This window comes from Galeopterus variegatus, unplaced genomic scaffold (assembly GCF_000696425.1).
Source record: "Galeopterus variegatus unplaced genomic scaffold, G_variegatus-3.0.2 Scaffold2558, whole genome shotgun sequence".
Lineage (NCBI taxonomy): Eukaryota > Metazoa > Chordata > Mammalia > Dermoptera > Cynocephalidae > Galeopterus > Galeopterus variegatus.
In genome coordinates this window covers 129,132-146,865 of record NW_007728669.1, presented here as the reverse complement: position 1 = coordinate 146,865, position 17,734 = coordinate 129,132, and the positions used below count along the sequence as shown (strand labels likewise).

Below are 17,734 nucleotides of genomic sequence, written 5' to 3'. Positions count from 1 at the left end.
CCATGTGCTCTTGGTTACTTTTAATATACCAGGCACAGTGTGCCAGACACTGGGGACACTATTTAACCAGGTAGAACTAGCTTAAAATCTGATGTAATGCATATTGTGAAAGGGATTGGTAGGATGATTTGGGAATGTAATTAGGGGGTTAAACTAGTCGGTGGGAGGCTGTCAGGGGAAGATGCTCTGAGAAAGTGATATTTAAGCTGAGACTTGAAGGCTGAGTAGGAGTAAGTCAGAGGAAGGGAAGACACATTAAGGGAGAAGAAACAGCATGCACAAAATACCTGAGGCAAGTGAGAACCTTCCCATCCAAGGAAACTGAAAAAAAGTCCAGTGTGAGTCTTGCTTGAAGAGCAAGGGGGAGAGTCTCCTGAGATGAGCTGGACAAGAAGGCAAGGCTAATTGAAATAGCTCCTTTCTTCCCTTACTGCAAATAAGAAAGAAGTAGCTGTGATGTGATTCTGGCTGTGGCCATCTCCTGCATTTGAGGCGTACCAGTCTCAAAGGCTCCTTTCATACCTGGTAGCTGAAACTTTATCATTAGATCTGCAACCCATTTTGGCTCATTATTAATTCTTCAGACAGTTTGATTTTAGGTTATAGGCTTTTTAAACCTTACTGTTAACAAAGTGTTAGCTCTAAGTTTTGCCATAGGCGTTAAGTAGCTGCTAAGGTGCCTGAGGGAGCAGGGGTCCCTGAGCGTTGTAGGGCCACTTTGTATAGCCCCTTCCACCTCGAAGAACGCCTGCCACCGTAGGAATCAACATAACGCACAGCAGCCCTTCCCTGCTTCCAAAGACAGCAACTTTTTAAAATTGATTCCCAATGGTGCTTTCTTCCTTCCAGGCCCTGGCCTGACTCTGTAGGGAGCCAGGGAGTAGTGTACTTGTTTTTCAGTGAGATTCTCTCTCCGAGCATAGCTTTGAGCAAAATTTTGCTACTAGGTGTCTCATCTCCCCTTCTTTAATTTGGCTCACCGGATACCCAAATTTACTTACATTGATATTCTAATCATCCCCTCCCCCCAAGAAAACAACTGTATTTAACGACAACAAAAACAATGATTTAAAAAACCACCAAAAACATAGTTTCAATGAGATATCAGAAATAATACAATCATCCTTTGGGTAAATTTATACTAATGTGTAAATGACTGAAACGTCCTGTCTCCTTTGTGAAAAGTACCTTTACTTATGTGCACTTTCATTTTAAAGAAGTTTCCTTATTAGTCTGAGGGTTTCATTAGCTGTAGGATCAAAACGAAGACTTTTTAACTGTGTCAAGGAAGTATTAGGTCCCAGGAACATTCTTCTGAAATCTTTGGCACCATGCCAGCAGGCAGCCACACATAGCGTCAAAAGGAATGAGACTCTGGGCTTACTTTCACGCATTAGTCAAAATCTGTCAACTGCTCAAAGCTGCAGACACAAACCCTAACACTCTGGCGAGGAGAGTCCCAGAAGGCAGAAGATTCTATACCGCTTTTCCCGCTCTGCCTCACCGCAGGTCACACAGACAAACACTCCTTCCTCCCTTCCCGGGAGAAGAGTCTCCCAGCGGAAGTATCGAGGTCTAAAAGACACTGACCAAATCCTGCTGCTTCCTCAGCCGCTGGAGGTGCCGCCCCACCCCTGCCCCCAGACCCGACCTCCACCGGAGACACGCAGAGAGAGCCTCCCCGCGGCGCGGCTCCCGTGCCCTGCCCAGGCTCGCGCTTCTCCCCGGTTCGCAGCTCCCCGCCCACTCTTCCCAACCCAACCCGAGCGCGCGCGGCCGGGACCCCTCTGTTGGGGGCTCTTTGTTCGCTGCCCCTCCGAGTTCCTGCTCTCAGCCCGGCCACCCAGCAGCCCCCGCCGGCGCCCCCGACCTACAAGAAAGTTGCTCGCGAGCTCTGGAGGGGCGTCATCGTCTCCTAGCAACGCTCCTAGCAACCGACTAACATCTGCTCCCTCTGGTCCAATGCGAGCCGAGAAGAGCTGCGCGCCCGCCTCGCGTTCCGAACCCGGAGTGAGAGGCGCTTCAGAGACGGGAGGGACGGACCTGCAGGAGCCAGGGCTGCCCGCCGAGCTGCAGTTGCCCCCCCTGCCGCTGTCGCGCCGCCGTCGCTGTCACTGTCAGCCTGGTCTGAAGAGTGACAGCGCCGCAAAAACAGGAGTGAGCACCGAACCCCGCGCCTTTAGGAAACAGGTACATGCGCCGAAGTCCTGGTGAGTGGACCCAGCTCGCAAGGTATGTCTGGACTGATCCAGCCAGGTGCCTTCCTCAGAGGCTCAGACAAGACTCGTTTCATTGAGGGGAGGACAGGGACGTGTTCTGGGATCCCACCCCGCCCCCAGCCACTGAAGTGTGGTCAGCTGCTGGTCCCAAATATCCTGATTTGATTTTTTTTTAAATCATGGGATGGTTCTTGAGGATTCTCTTGCTCATCGCTGTTAGGTTGGCGTTCGGAAGTTTTCAGTCCTCCTTGTTTTTCCTTTACTTTGCTGCCTGTGTGCAGCCAGGAGAGCTGGAAGCAGCAAGTGCCCATAGAAAGCCTGTGGTTAAGGCTGAAATAACACAGTGTAGTCTCGACTAATTGAATCAACACGTATGGAGAGCAACATTGTTTTGGGGTCCTCCTGTGGAAAGGGTCTGTTTGGCCAGGAGCAGCTGTTCCCTGTTACTCAACCTCCTGAAAAGTAACCATAGTAACTCACCTCTCTTTTGATGGGATCTTCCTCATTGGCTGCCTATCTTCCTTCGGAAAGCTCATCTCTCTAAATATAGAAGGTGATGAGATCTGTAAGCATACATTTATGTAGAAAAGGTGCAGTAAAACACGGTCCTTTAAAGAAAAACTGTCTTCAAAGAAAAGGTAGCATTTGGCTATTTCAGTCTTGTGAGAGTATATTCCACAGAAAGGTTGAGTTAGTCTGTTTTGAGTTAACTGCTGGTTTATTACTTTAGAGGGAATACTTCCTAAAATTATACAAAATCTGGCATTTAAAAACAAAGGATATTCGGCTCTGATTTTTTCTTTAAATCAACCTACTGTTAATCTTTTAAAAATAATCTCCAAAGTAAATAACTGGTGAGATCAGTTGTTCAGATATTTCCAAATTTCTTAGGATAGTTAAGATTCCTCATGCTTAAACCTAAATCTGGAGAACAGTAAAGTGATTGTATGTGTTAAAAGGATTATCTATCTAGTCCAGATCAACCCCACCTCAAACATCTTAGAGCTGGTGTTCTCCTATTGCATGCTTTTTTCTGACTTAATAGCCAGGTTATGTCAGTGCCGTCCTGACTCCTCTGATGTTATTTGTGTCTGTCTCCTTGTTTCAAGATCTCAGGTAACCATTCATGAGCCTGAGGCTGTAAGAAATGCTCTCTGTGCAAAGAGGAACTTTCACCAGATTTTCTGAAGCTGTCCCAGAAATATACCTTTCAGATTGATTCAGCATTACCAGGTAATCACTAGCTTAAAAGAAATTACTGTTTAAATATGTATCCAGAGAAATAAATGGTACTGTAGCATTACCATAACTTACGAGATCAATGTAAGGGTTGTTTATATAGATGGTTGCTGGGTAGAAGTCAATAGAGGTTTTCTGCAAAAAGGACATTTGTGGGCTGGCAGATTTTCCTGTCTAACACCCACGTGAATAGGGTGAGCCAAATTAGGTAGCCTGGCTCTGGGAGCATGTCAAGCTGAAGCCTTCTGAGCACACTAGTGCATATCTGAATGGAGGAAATGAGGGAACTCTTCAAGTTGCAAAGAGAGATTGTGGTCATATTTTAAATTTAATTTGCATTAAGGTCATGATGATAGAAACCTATGAATGTTAAACATTTTAAATGCAATCTGCACGACTGAATACAGTCTTCTAATGAGTTCAGCCTTCAGCATTGTATAACTTCCACATGTACTGAGCCACCCATGTGCAATTCCTGTAGGTAACCAGAATAGCAAATTACAATCAAATTCATGAAAATATACCATGCTGCATTTCTTCCTGTTACCTACCTCCCTTTATACAAATAAATAATTTAAAAATTGTATTCAGAAAACTATTTGAGTTTATTCTGGCCTAGTGATATAGATTTATGAATATCATGAGACTTTAAAATTATCTGTCTCTGTAGTCACTTATTGAAATATCTGTAGCTTAATAATTTTAAGCATTAAAGATGACTAAACCATCAAAAATGTTGGTTTCTATAGTCTTTAGCACTACCCACCCTTCTTTCTCCATCATAATTACTATATTTGTGGTGAGAAATAAACCCAAAGAGACCAATAAGATTTACAGTCATCTGCCATGAGATATGTACAGAGTTCCATTCACGCTATCAATCCATCCGAGGAAAGTTTAAGCAGCCACAATTAGTGGATCATGTATATGCATGTCTTGTGCATTAGTAATTTATACACATCCTCTCTCTTACGTAATATGCATAGAATCTTAAAGTAATTCAGTGCCCTTTAATTTATGTGAACTAGTCTGCACTTTCATTGAGACCACTGTCATAATCAAAAAGGTCAAGTGAAAGAGGTCCTTAAATTTTAATTTTGATTCTATCATGAATGTGTAATATGTAGAATGTACACTGAGCAATTTTGATGAACAGATTTAACAAGTCATTCATCAGAACATGTTGTTTTGGTATTTAGCTTTAAACAAATAAACCTAAATCAAATGGTACCATTATAATATAAACATTTAGTCCTGGAGACATTGGTGGGCCCAAAGTTAGAGTATGAAAAAAAATTTCACCAGTTTGTATTTAAGGATCTAGTCACCCTCATCAATGTGAACACCAGCTGTATTTGTCGATATTGTGGGTTATAAAAAGGGCATGTACTTAGGAGTATAAGGCTTGAATAAATCTGAGATCAAGACAATTAACAATGAAACCAAGCTCTAATTTCGGTCTTCTTTCCTCATATACTCTGTTTGGAAGTTTTTAGGTGTGTGTGAAAACTCCATGTTCAATTTAATGTTATCTGACTTTTATGGGATTTAGATGTCTTAAAACACAGAGAAATGTGGAAAACTTTTATCAAGAAATAGAGGCCCCTAGCTCTACACTTTGGCTCTCTACGGGTGACTCATTCCATCTGGCTTTAGCTGTCAAAACATTGACATCCCAACAAATAACGCTAAAGCCAAGTAATAACCAGTTCAGATTGCTCTATTTGTTGAAGCAATATGTTTCAGAAACCTAGGAGAAGCTGAAATAAAATAACTATCTCAAAAGCAGAGGAAGGAGTCAATTGATGAAAACTATCCAGCACTATGACTAAAGAAGAATACCTTCAGGTTTGGGGAAAAGCCAAATCTTGTCAATTCTCTTTTTCCTCTATTTCAAAAAAATAAATAGTCTATCTAAGTCATGTCAATACATTATTATTTCCCCTTTTAAATCTAACAATTATTTTTTATATTTTCTTTTTTTTCCTAATTATATTTATGCAAACAGGCTAATAACAGAGCCTCTGCAGTATATTGCAACAATTCTCAGCAGGGGTGGTGGGAAGATATTAACGAAAAGCACTTAGAATCTAAAGGTCTACTAGTATTGTAATATATCCTTATATTTAGAAAACAAACAAAATAACTATGGAAAGTAAAGTGCAATGAAAAGTCTCCTTGGTAGAGATACAAAAGCCCTCTAAGTATCAGTGGTGCTTAGCAGGGGCAAAGGGATGACTTTGGGCTGGGAAATCTTCTCTGTGGGGATATATCAGAGTGGGTATTATTTTTTAAGTGCCTATCAAAAGGGAGCATGGGTTAGGAAAATCAAGAAAAGTTGGAAATACTGCAGAGAGAGTCAGGACTCAAGAGCCTAGAGTCCTGACTCTGTCTTTATGCACCACTTATTTTACTCCTGTATGGAGCACTTTCTCCATATCTAATGTGGGGAAGAAGACCATCCATTAACTTAAGTGAATTGCTTGAGCTTGAACACAGTGCAATTTAATGAAGCACCTATAGCTCGTTAGAAGAAGGGTATCTTGTAAATGAAGATCATTTCACCACTAGAGCAACTCCAGGTAGGAACACAAATCAGGTACCATAAGAGTGAGGGCAGAGAATCACCCAACTCTAAAACAAATTTTCATGTGTTCTTAATGAGTACAGTTAATAATTAGTACTATCTTGTGTTTTTCCACAACCCTTCTGGGATCCCAGATGCAACATTGGCCTGGATAAATGTTTTTATTGATCTGCCTAAACATGAGGTGTGGTGGTGGGGATACCAAAGTAGAGGACGATGTGGTGATCAAGGTCAGGTACTTTTCAAAAAGCCACTGTCATTCATAGGTTATGGACTAAAACCCCTGTCTCTGAGATCACATCCTGGATATTTAGAGAAATTATAGCATCTCTGTAGGTATTATTGGTAAAATATTTCTTAGAACCCATATCCAGCAATGTGATTGCTTGGCCAATTTTATTTATAATTCATTACCACCTTCCTAGGTGAAAGGTGGAGTAAAAGGGAGCATCATCCCTCAAAACAAGAAATGCTCTTTTAGGGGAATGAGGAGTTGGCCTCTGTTATTAGTAGGGCCAGATCATGGCAGAGGTTGACTTTGGTGCAGCATCTAAAGTAACTTCATGAGTAGATGGCTGGTCATTTCCCACTTAACAGTGTTCTCTTTGGTTCGGAGATCATCACCAGTGCAACAAAATAGGCTTGTGGACTGGTGGCGTTTTGTTTAATATTCCATGCCTGTGCTTGGGGCAGACCTAAGGGACATGGAATCTAGTACCAAAAAATGCTGCTGGTACCTTGATAAACCCTCTCACTCATTGGCTGTCAGCATCCCTGGAAGTTCCTAAGAAAGTCTTCCAGGAGCTACAACTTGTTGGTAATGCTAAACTGCCAGTAAAGTCAATATTGTGCTTTGGGTAGATGAAAAATCTGACGAAACAGATTGCTTCATTGATTCATAGCTAAAAACTGGCACTGAGTTCTGCTCCCATACAGCATATTATCCAGAAAGGTGCTAGGCAAGGGGTTACAAGAGAGAGGAAAGATGGCTGATGGGAAATTGTGAAACATCAACAAAGCCAAAGGTCTGCGGAAGGCACAGCATTCTGGCCTTGAACTTTGCCCTGGTCTACTTTCTTGAATGCTCTCATGAATATTTCATGCAACCAGTGCTTAACATTAAAGAGTGGACAAAAACATAGTCCTGCGAGTAAGATATATATTTATGATTTCGCAAGTGAAGTATTATTATTACAGTAATAATACATAACATTTACCGAGCAGAAAATATCAGCATATATGACCAGCACTAAGTGCTTTTTAAACATCATGTCATGTAATTCATATACAACTCAATAAACTTGATATTATTCCCCCACTTAATAGATGAGAAAATTCAGGCTTTTTGAGCTAAAGTGTCTTGCCCAAAATTACTAAGTAAATAAGTTGTAGATCTAGCGCTGAGGGAGAGCACTAGAAGGTTATACTGAAGTTTTTTAAGCCATGTAGCAAGACTGCAGAATGTGGTCAACAGTGACAGATGGGGTAAATCTAAACAAAAGTGGGCATGGCCCGTGAGGAAGGATGTCCGGTAGCTTTGCCATCAGCAAAGCATTATTCAGATAGATAGGGACACTTTTACTTTTTAAGGCTTATGCTAGACTCACACCACACAAAGAGAAATCAATAAGAGATTGTGAAGCTGAGGCACATGATTTGTCCACAGCACAAGTCAGTTGATTGGAGGTGGTACCCGCATTTCTGCCTATCGATCAGCCTCCACCCCATCTGTCTGTGGCTAGGATGCACACATCAAATAGTACGATTTCAACGCTGTTTTTGCAATGTGTTGATAAAATGTTGTGGGGGAGAAAATGAAAACCCTACTAAAATTAAGATGTGTTAAAGTCATCACTTCACCATCTCTCAGGCTTTTTAGTCGTGAAGAGAGAATGGATTACTATGACGGGAGTTGTTCTTTTCCTGCTGTCCATTCTTTCAAAGCGTTTGTAAATTAATTTGCTGATGATGTTTCCTTAATGTACTATCCCTGGGCCGTGGACCAAATGAAATCACTTCTACAATAATAGGATTTTAGTTGTCTGGAGGCAGAAGCAGAGCAATAAGGAGGAGCATTGGAGCAATCGTTTGTAATTACATTTTAAACATTTATTTAAGGAAATATGTATAAATTGTACTGCCAGCATGCTAGTGACAGGGATGGTCATTCTGTTCTATGACTTTTAATTTGTTGCTTGTTGAAGTTTTATACTGTGAAATGCACAGTGCTTGGCACAGATATTTTATGTGCCCAGAGGTTACAGCATTACAAACAATTTGTGTATTCAAACCAGCATTAGCCATTTCACCTTCAGAAATAAATTTAGGCTCAGTCTAATTCAGTTTTATAATTTACATACTGTTCTCAGAGCTCAGGATGTTGAATACGAAGACATAAAGTCATTTTACTTTTTCTTGTCTATTTCATCAGCTTCATTTAAATAACAGGCTGAGTTGAGTTTGGCTTTTTAGCCATGGGAGAATAGTAAACACCTTTATACGTCTTTACTGGATCACAACAGGCAAACTTCTTTGGATATTCGGATTAACTTTAATTAATTATCCAGATGATTATCTCGATGTTTCAAAAATAATTTGCATTTTCTTCACCCCAAATGTACAACTGGTGGAAATAAACCAAATCAGAGCTAGGAGGCCAGGCTGGACTTTGCTTCTGTGTGATAGATCTGTGCCTATTGGCACTAATAAGAGCTAGGATTTGATTGAGTCCTTACTATATGCTAAGCACAGTGCCAGTCACTTTCCATGAATTATTTCAATGATCTAATGAGTCAGTATTTCTACCTCCACTTTACAAATGAGCTTTGTGGATAGTTTATGTAATTTGCTCAGGGTCAAACAACTAAGAAGTGGCAGAGGTGGAATTCAAGCCCACATCTGTCTGACTTCAAAAACCCCTTAGCCACACACCAGACTGTGAATCATTGAACTATTCTGGGTTGCAGTTTCCTCATCTGTACACTGAGGAGGCTGAACCAGGTGATCAATAAATAGTTTCCAGCTCTGATTTTTTGAGTTCTAATCCAGCCAAGGAAACAGATGTAGGAACTATGTTTGCCTAAAAGTGGCTAAAACCATTCTCCAAAATTTGATGCCAAAAGCATTGCTAATAGCTAAAGCAGCTTGTAGGGAGGTAACTGTCAAACTGATGTCAGCTGTGAAAGATTTTCAGAATTTCCACCACATGTGGGGGTGTTTTTTAAGAACAATAAATTAGATGGCTAAGTGTGTTGCCCACAGAGGAGCTGAGACTCAAATCCAGATCTCCTGAGAATTTACTCTGTATTTTCGGGATCTGATACATTCTATAGCTTAGGCTGCTTGAATATAGCCAGACAGAGTCTTTATGAACCTTGGTGTAATTTTATATATACACACATATTTTAATATATGTATATTATATATTACATATATAATATATGTATATATATCTCTGTGTTGATCTATTAAGTCAGAATACATCCCCTGGAGGTTCACTTGGGAGCCACAACAATGTTTAACATTTGATTTTCCAAGCTGCCTCCTGCCCTCCCTTGGTGTCATCCATTAAAAGATTTTTAATTGATTATAAATGCTGTAGACATTATATTACTTTGGAAGACAATGAGCAGACTTTTAAAAAAGATGGATGTAAGAAACTAATATTTGCTTATGGTAAAGTTACTCTTCTAATTTCCAAGACTTTCCTCTCTTATACACTATGTAATTCACTGCATCTTGTTAAAAACAACAACAACAAAAAAAACAGAACTGTCCAGCTATAATGCTAATAACAGTCATTGATGCTTCTTAATGTGAACGCAGGGATTCGTGTCGAAAAGTGACTTCATTCTTCACTATTTAGTTAAAATGCTGTCTGGTTTTGTTCATGACGCTAAAGCATCTAAGCCAGTGTAGGAAAGCAATAGCGACGACAACAACAACAAAAATCAATCAAGCCAATTGCTTGGCATTCTGACGATAGGGCAATCAGTTGATTGAGTGTTCTACTTTGAACTTGCTGCTGTAGTGCTACTACTACACCTGCTTAATGCTGCAACATAGAAGCTCAAAATGCAGTTCTCAGATAGCAGCATCAGCAACACCTGGAAATTTGTTAGAAATGCAAATTCTCTGCTGCTAGTCCAGACTTACTGAATAGAAACTCTGGGGGTGGGACCCAGCAATATGTGATTAACAAGCCCTCTGGGTGATTCTGATGCTGGTTAACATTTGAGAACCACTATTACATCAATTAGTAAAACAGTGTAAAAAGTAAAGATAACTGTCACATGGGATAACCCAAAGCTTCACCTAATTATTTGATTACATCCTTTAAATATACACTTAAAAAATGCAGTTTACTAAAAAATAGCCCCTGAGAAAACTGGGTTGAGTGTGATGCTTTCTTTGTTTTCTGTACAATCAATTTTGTGTTCCCTTTTTTCATAATCTTTTGAATTCAGTGAAAACTCTGTGTAAGCTGAGTTTTGCTTATTGAATTCAGGAATTGTGTACGTGTAGTAGCAACTATTGTCTTTGCTTTAATTTTGAATGATCATTACATATTAGTCTTTTTTTTTTTTTAAGTCAGACACACCAGTGGTTTAAAGTTCTTGATTCCCTTAACAAAATATACCAACTCTAACTTAAACTCTCTTGGGTTTATAATCCACAGTGATACCAGTGGAAATTTAGAATGCTCAAGGCATAATTCTGTAACCTTTCCCGCTGGTTCAAGGAACACCATCCAACTACAAAAAGCTGCAGGAAGCTTTATACAGAGTCCACCAGATTGGAGGAAAAACTAGAAAAGGCAGGTTCTTGAAGAGCACATTTTTATTTTAAGCTTTAAAATATTTAAGATTTTAGAGGAAAAGGATCGCATGTCTTAACCGTAAATTTATTTAACCAACCCCTTAATAAACCACTCATTATTTTGTGAATTAAATGTTTTCAACACAGAAATATCTGAGGGTATGGATTGAGGGTAAAATAAATGATGTTTTTTCTGGTCTGGCCCCCTAAGGTTGAATGAGTACTGAACTGCATGCATTTTGCTTTGCAAATTCATTCAGTGCTTTCACTAGGAGGCATACTTGTCTTTTGCTTTGAAGGTTGATCTTGCCTCCTTCCTGTGATCTGAGCGCCACCTAGAGTACACCCTAGGAATTCCCTGAAATATCTGCTTTAGGAACTCTGTCCTTCAGTAAACAAGTCAGAATCCTCAATAGCAATAGTATTTTAAAGGAAAAAACAGAGGTCTTCATTTTCAGATATTATACCAAAGTCAAATTTGCTAGTCGGAACATTACCTAAATCTTTCATTTACTTATGATTTACCTCCGTTAATCCATTAGGATGATGGTTATACAAACCATATCATTGGGTTTTGCTTATAGATACATAACTACTTCTTTAAAATGCAATTGGGTCACCAACTATATTCTGCTAATTTGATTGACCCAGAAACATTAAATTCCCACTGTGTGTTAGTCACTTTAACTAAAAGAATGATTTAAAAAATTACTTTTCTCTTCCCATTACATTTTATAAATCAATTTCAAATTTAGGTGTGTTTTAACGTGAAATGAAATGAAATGAAACAGAGTTCTGCTATTTGATCTCTGAAAGACTGCAGAAGGAAATACACATAAATCTCCAACTAGAGCATCTGTTTTGGGTCTACATGGTGGCATTTTCCTGCCTGCAGACTTTTTAATCACAGGACAATTGCCACTGACTGCTTCACCACGTTGCTTACTGAAGAGAGGATACCAATTTCAGGGGCCACCAATTTCTTTTTATGAAAAATTTTTTGCAAGTAGAATTTATATTATAAAATACTCTTTGCCACAATAAAATCTGACTTTTCTCCAATTATTTTATTTGTTCAGCTTATCCAACAAAAGTATTAACATACATATTAACAACGTCGAAAGTAGCCTACTTTAAGAGAAAATATGCAGAAGAAGAAGATTTACATCAAGATTACCATGGGTGTTTTCCAAAAGTAAGGATTTATTTATTATTTTTTTCATTTTATGAATATTTTCAATAGCAAAAAGCTCTAGTTATCATTTTTCTACATGTAGATTTAATGATTGTGTTTGCTTTCCAGCACCTGATATTACCTGAGGATAGGACTTGCATTCTCAAACTTTCTCTGGAGAAGCTCAGGTTTCTTGAAGACCCAGAAACCTACTTAAGAAGGTCTGTGTTAATTAACAATTTGCTGAGGAAGATACATCTAGAGACGGAGAAAGAGAGCTATGAATACTTTAAAGAAGCTCCCTGTTATAAGACTGCATATTCTGATACAAGAAAACGGCTGAAGTTTATGGTACAGGAATGCTGTTCTCAGTCTCTCTATTACGAAGAGCTGCATTCATATCATATTGTGCCTTATGCTTCGGAGAATGCCATTTATGGAATGGGCTACACTAGCAGCCACTTGGAGCAAAATTCTCAGTTGCTTATTTATAAAATGAATTAAAGTAATTATTAAGTCCATTGATACTTTGTTTCTAAATGCCTGAACTGTTTATAGTGAAGATGTTAATATAAGGCACTACCAGTGCACTTGATATCAAAGATGAGATGCATGCTGAACTGATTGGAGAGAGCCATGGTTATTACTCAGCAGTCCTTAGTATCATCAAATTGAACTGAAAATCTGTTCACATATTATAAAGCGGTGAATTAGTGCTTTAGAAGCAAAGATTTTTTTTTTTAAGATAAGGTATGTAGTGTAGTAAGGAACCTAGATCAAGCTGTTATACAGATTAAAACTTTTAACCCCCTTGTTTTCAAATTCTGCCACTCTTAGTGGAATGTAACAGAGTAACAGATTAAATTGATAATGTTGTGTCCCTGAGGGTGGGATGAATTTAATTTTCTGTAAATGACAAGAGGAAGGATTGGTTCTTTCTGAAATGCTTTGGCTTGTCAAGCATGTGCCAAATAATTGTTTGACATCATTCTCCTTTTACCATTAGGTGGCAATTCAAGATGGGGCAAACATACACTGCAACTTAACTGCTGAATGTAACAACCAGATTACTCCAAACTGATCCATTTTACTGTTTTCTTATTTTTTTAATTTTATTTTTTGGGCTTGGTAGACTTTTCTCTTTAAAAGTGAGATTAATAAAGTAGCCTGGAAGTTGAGCTTATCTCTAAGTTGTAGGGGTTGGTTAAAATTTGTGGTGGGCTTTTAGGTAAGAGTTTAAACTTTATTTATGATGTCTTTTTTATAGGCTGTGAAGCTCAGGAAAAGGGTAGGCAGGTAAAATTTGTTTTTAGTGGGTTGATAAATTTTAGAAACCTTATCTTCAAAAATTGGTGAAAACAACAGAAATTCTACGTGATGTTATTTCTTCATCTAGCAAAGAATGCATTTAAAGCTGCCTGGATGAAACGTTGCACTGATTTTTGTATAATGGTCGATCATTCACTATTTGACAAAACGTTTCAGAATGCCTTTAGTGGTGACGCTTAGATAAGTCCCTATATTTTGCAATTTGAAAGATAATTATTTAACAAGTTGGATAGATTAATGAAATTGTTTGAAGCAGTTCATGATGTTCTTTGAGGTTTGAGTGAGATGTTTGATTTTAATGTCTGGAGTTTTGTCCTATGGATCATATTGTTTAAAGAATTGTCATTAACTGATAAAACAGATTGGAAAAACTAGGTGCCAAAGGTATATTTAAGAAAATACCAAAGACTCAAAGATGAGTGTTAGGAAGACTAGGATAATGTAAGTAAGGATTGTACAGGACATAGAACATTGTCAAAGGGGTTCGGAATGATTTGCTTACTAATGTGCTTTTGGGGCACTTTATACATAATAATGATAATCAAGGGTACTGCTTTAAATGAAGATATTATAAGCCTTTAGCAATCATATCCCTTGGCAAATTTAAATATGGTGACTTGGCAACCTGCAATCTTCCCTAGTTGAAGGCCAGGCCAACCTGTAACCAAGGAAGGCCTTTCTCTATTGAAGATAATTTTATTTTTCATTTTGATTCAATACTTCGTCACTCTAATGAATCATCAGGGTGATTAACATGAATGCATTTGGTATAAGGAATATTGGTGTCCTAATTATTATGCATTATTGAAGACCACATAGATTTATAATTGATAAACGTGTTAGGCTTATATTTAATTGCTCTACCAATATTAGGAAAAAATGCTTAGAGGAAACTGAAAAATTATAATTGAGGTTAATTTTAAAAGGCAACTTAGTATGAATGGTGAAATAGCTTTGAAATGCAGATATAAATATTTAAAAATTAAGGGCAAAATTTGGCACCGAAGTTCAAAAATTTTATTTCACTGCTTATAAAAGGCCTTATTTCTCAGAACGCTTCTTTTAAAATATAGATTTCTTAAACAATGAAGATATTAATTGAAAGGCTTCAAATTTTATGGGATAATTATACTGTCATATAATTTTAAAAATAGAATTAGCTCTCTAATACTTTTAAAATTTTTACTGAAATGAACATTTGGCTTGGTTTAAAACAGTGTCTGTAAGAAAAAGACAACAGTGTTAATAGATGTGACTTATAAAAATGCCACATATTAAAACTGATTGAGGATAGAAACAGAGAAACTTTGGAATAGAAATGAGAGGGAGAGAAAAAATTATCAAGAAAGCGTGAAATTGTTATACTTCTTGTATGTCAGAAATCTTAAACAAAGGAAGAGCCCCTGGTCAATGAATTTGTAACAGATGTAAAAGTCTGTTTTATCTGATGACATCGTTAAATGAGCTCTCTGATGTATACGTTCAGGTGTAGAGAAGGAAATGTCTTTGAAACAGTGGAATTTGTGAATATGCTTTTTTTCTTTTAAATGTGCTGATTTCAAAACAGGTTATTTAAAAATATCTTTTAGGGCATTTATTTATTACTTTTTTCCAATAAATAACTCATAGATAAGGAGTTGACTAATGTTATCTTGATTTTTTAAAAGATAATCATTTGTCTTTAAACATTGTGAACTTGTCTGAGTTATCCAATAGATTGCTGTCATTTTACCATGGCAAACTTTATCAGGGATAAAGAGACCCTCTACAGGCGTGTTCTGCTGACTCTATCCTGTATGCTCTCTTATGGGAGACACAAAAGCTAGGGGACCAGTTACAACTTTCTTGAATCTGGGCATCCTCTCTCTGGTGACAAGAGCCATCCTTATGGTAAGAAAGATGAAATGGGAAATGTGAGTGACTTTGATAATGATCACTCTTGGGAGTGCCTGACCAGCCTAAATGTCTAATAAAGAGGAAGAACATAAAACATGGAGAAGAGGCAAATGAAGAGAAGAGGAAGAAAAATAGGGGGACAGAGAAATAAGGAGCAGGATTCGTAAGTGAAAGAGCAAGTCATTTCACACGAGGGGCATTGCTTGGTTGCTTGCTCTGCTCAATTTTGTTTTCCTGTCTCTGCTGTACACCGAAACACCTGACATCTGCAGTGTGTTGATGCTTTCTTTCATTAACCAAAGATGTATAAGATTAGGTACTATTCAGCATATATACAATTTGAAATGTGGCACTACTGTAAAATATCCAAAACTGAGCTCTCTGAGTGGATGAACAAAGGAAAAATAGAAAATAATTAAATTAGGCGAAAGACTAGATGGTGAGCCTGTGTATGAATGGATAAGCTCAAGCACATGATCTGATTTCAGTGTACATCCTAGGATTGAACAAACTGAATGCTGGAGGACTTGGAAATCAGTGCAATTCACTACCATTTATTGAGCAACTATTATGAGGCAGGTCTGTGCAAGGGCTGGGGGTACAGAAGCAACTGATGTGCAGCCCTGGAACATGAATGATTTGGTTTTGTTCTAAAAGTAAGAGCTCTTTATTGGGAGCAGCACTTGAATTTCTCTTTTCCAAACTGGGATGGTTATTAAATGTGTATCTCCAAAAGTGTTTGCAGGTGAGAAGACACACAGGGAGAAGGGAAGGTGCACTAACCCAGATGGTCAAGTGAAAGCAATGTATACATTCTGCTTTGCAGCATATTTTATTTTATCGTTGGAAGCATAATAGGAAGCCACTATTGCATAGGGGAAGTGTGGCTGGTCTTAGCTCATCTCTGGGGCATTTCTCTAGGGTTGGTAGGGGGACATGGAAGTATGGAACAATTCTTTCCCTCCTCACCTCTCCAGTTTCACGTTCTTTTGCACAGCAACTGAGGTGAATATTAATTTCAAGGAGAGCCTTAAAGGAGAAATGAGGGCCGAGCCTGTGGCGCACTCGGGAGAGTGCGGCGCTGGGAGCGCAGTGGCGCTCCCGCCGCAGGTTTGGATCCTATATAGGGATGACCGGTGCGCTCACAGCGCTCACTGGCTGAGCGCAGAGTGGCCGGTCTCAAAAAGGACAAAAAAAAAAAGGAGAAATGAATCAGTAAATCACAGCCTGAGAGTTTTATATGGTGTATGCAAGGTCAGAGGGGCAGCTTTCTCTAATTTGCCTTGTGCTGGTGAATTCCTTGAATGAATCTCCAGATTTCTTTCTTTTTTTTTTTTTTTTTGTGACCAGTAAGGGGATCGTAACCCTTGGCTTGGTGTCTCCCACACCACGCTCAGCCAGTGAGCGCACCGGCCATCCCTATATAGGATCCGAACCCGCGGTGACGGCGCTACCAGTGCCGCACTCTCCCGAATGAGCCACGGGGTGGGCCCAATCTCCAGATTTCTTAACACAAGCCACCAGACCTTCTTCCTTCTCTCCCATTGGGTTCCTCTCTGAAACACAGCCTGACTCCCAGTCTCTGCAGTCCACTGTAGGTGAAAGTTATAGTTCTATTTTTCTTCCCCACCTTGCCTGGTAGCTTTGATACTGATTTACTCAAGGGCACTTGGAGGAAAGCAACAATGTGCAGTACTGGCTGAACTCCTCTGGGGTTTCCATTGTGTATCAAAGTACAATTCATCACAGTAACATAGTCATTATTGGCTGTACACAATTCTTTTTAAAACTACTTGGTCATTAAATAATTGTTTACTAAGGTGATCCTCATGTTTATAGAATTAGTTAACGGTTGTATATGTTTTGCTAAAGAAAATAGATTGGAAACTATGGAAGATTGTGTGTAATTAATTCAAGCAGTTCATGAACAACTGTAATATATGTCATTTTAATTTACATAGTTTTCTCAAACTTTATTACTGTACATCAGTAGCTTGACAAGTTTCAAATTTTTTATTTCTTTATTAAGTGGACAATGTCTACAAGTTGTTACATTCCCTGCTGGACAAAATTGCTCCATTAAAGTAACTCTGTCTTTCCCCTAGGATTACCCTACAGTTGGGTGGATTCAAATGTTATTTTACATTAGTGCTTCGGAAATCCTCTTGAGCATACAGTCACTAAGGAACTTATTAAAATACATATTCCTTTTAGCAGGTCTGGGATGGGGCCCGAGAGTCTTCATTTATTAAATCTCCCAGGTGATGCAGATGCTCCTGATCCACTGACCACACGTGGAGTAGTGAGACGCTTCATCATTTGAGCATGAAAATGCACATCCAGCCTGTACTCTTACTTTTTCAAAGAATGTGTATTCAGGTCTGTTTTTCACAGAAATATTTTTCTTTAAATAAATAAAAGGCAAAAAGTAAGTAACATAAGGCCATAATTCTGGTTTTCTGAATTTGCCAC

The 17,734-nt window shown here is 38.6% G+C and overlaps 1 long non-coding RNA gene across 2 annotated transcripts; it reads left to right on the top strand.

The window, feature by feature from the left end:
- The first annotated feature begins 2,031 nt into the window (after nt 1-2,031).
- Nucleotides 2,032-15,007, top strand: LOC103598293. Of its 2 annotated transcripts, none has more exons than XR_551192.1 (4): nt 2,032-2,190; nt 3,329-3,452; nt 11,943-12,058; nt 12,167-15,007. It is a non-coding gene; the product is annotated as an uncharacterized LOC103598293 (long non-coding RNA). The 2 variants fall into 2 exon arrangements; XR_551191.1 differs by having other exon boundaries at nt 2,032-2,210.
- Nucleotides 15,008-17,734: the final 2,727 nt, after the last annotated feature.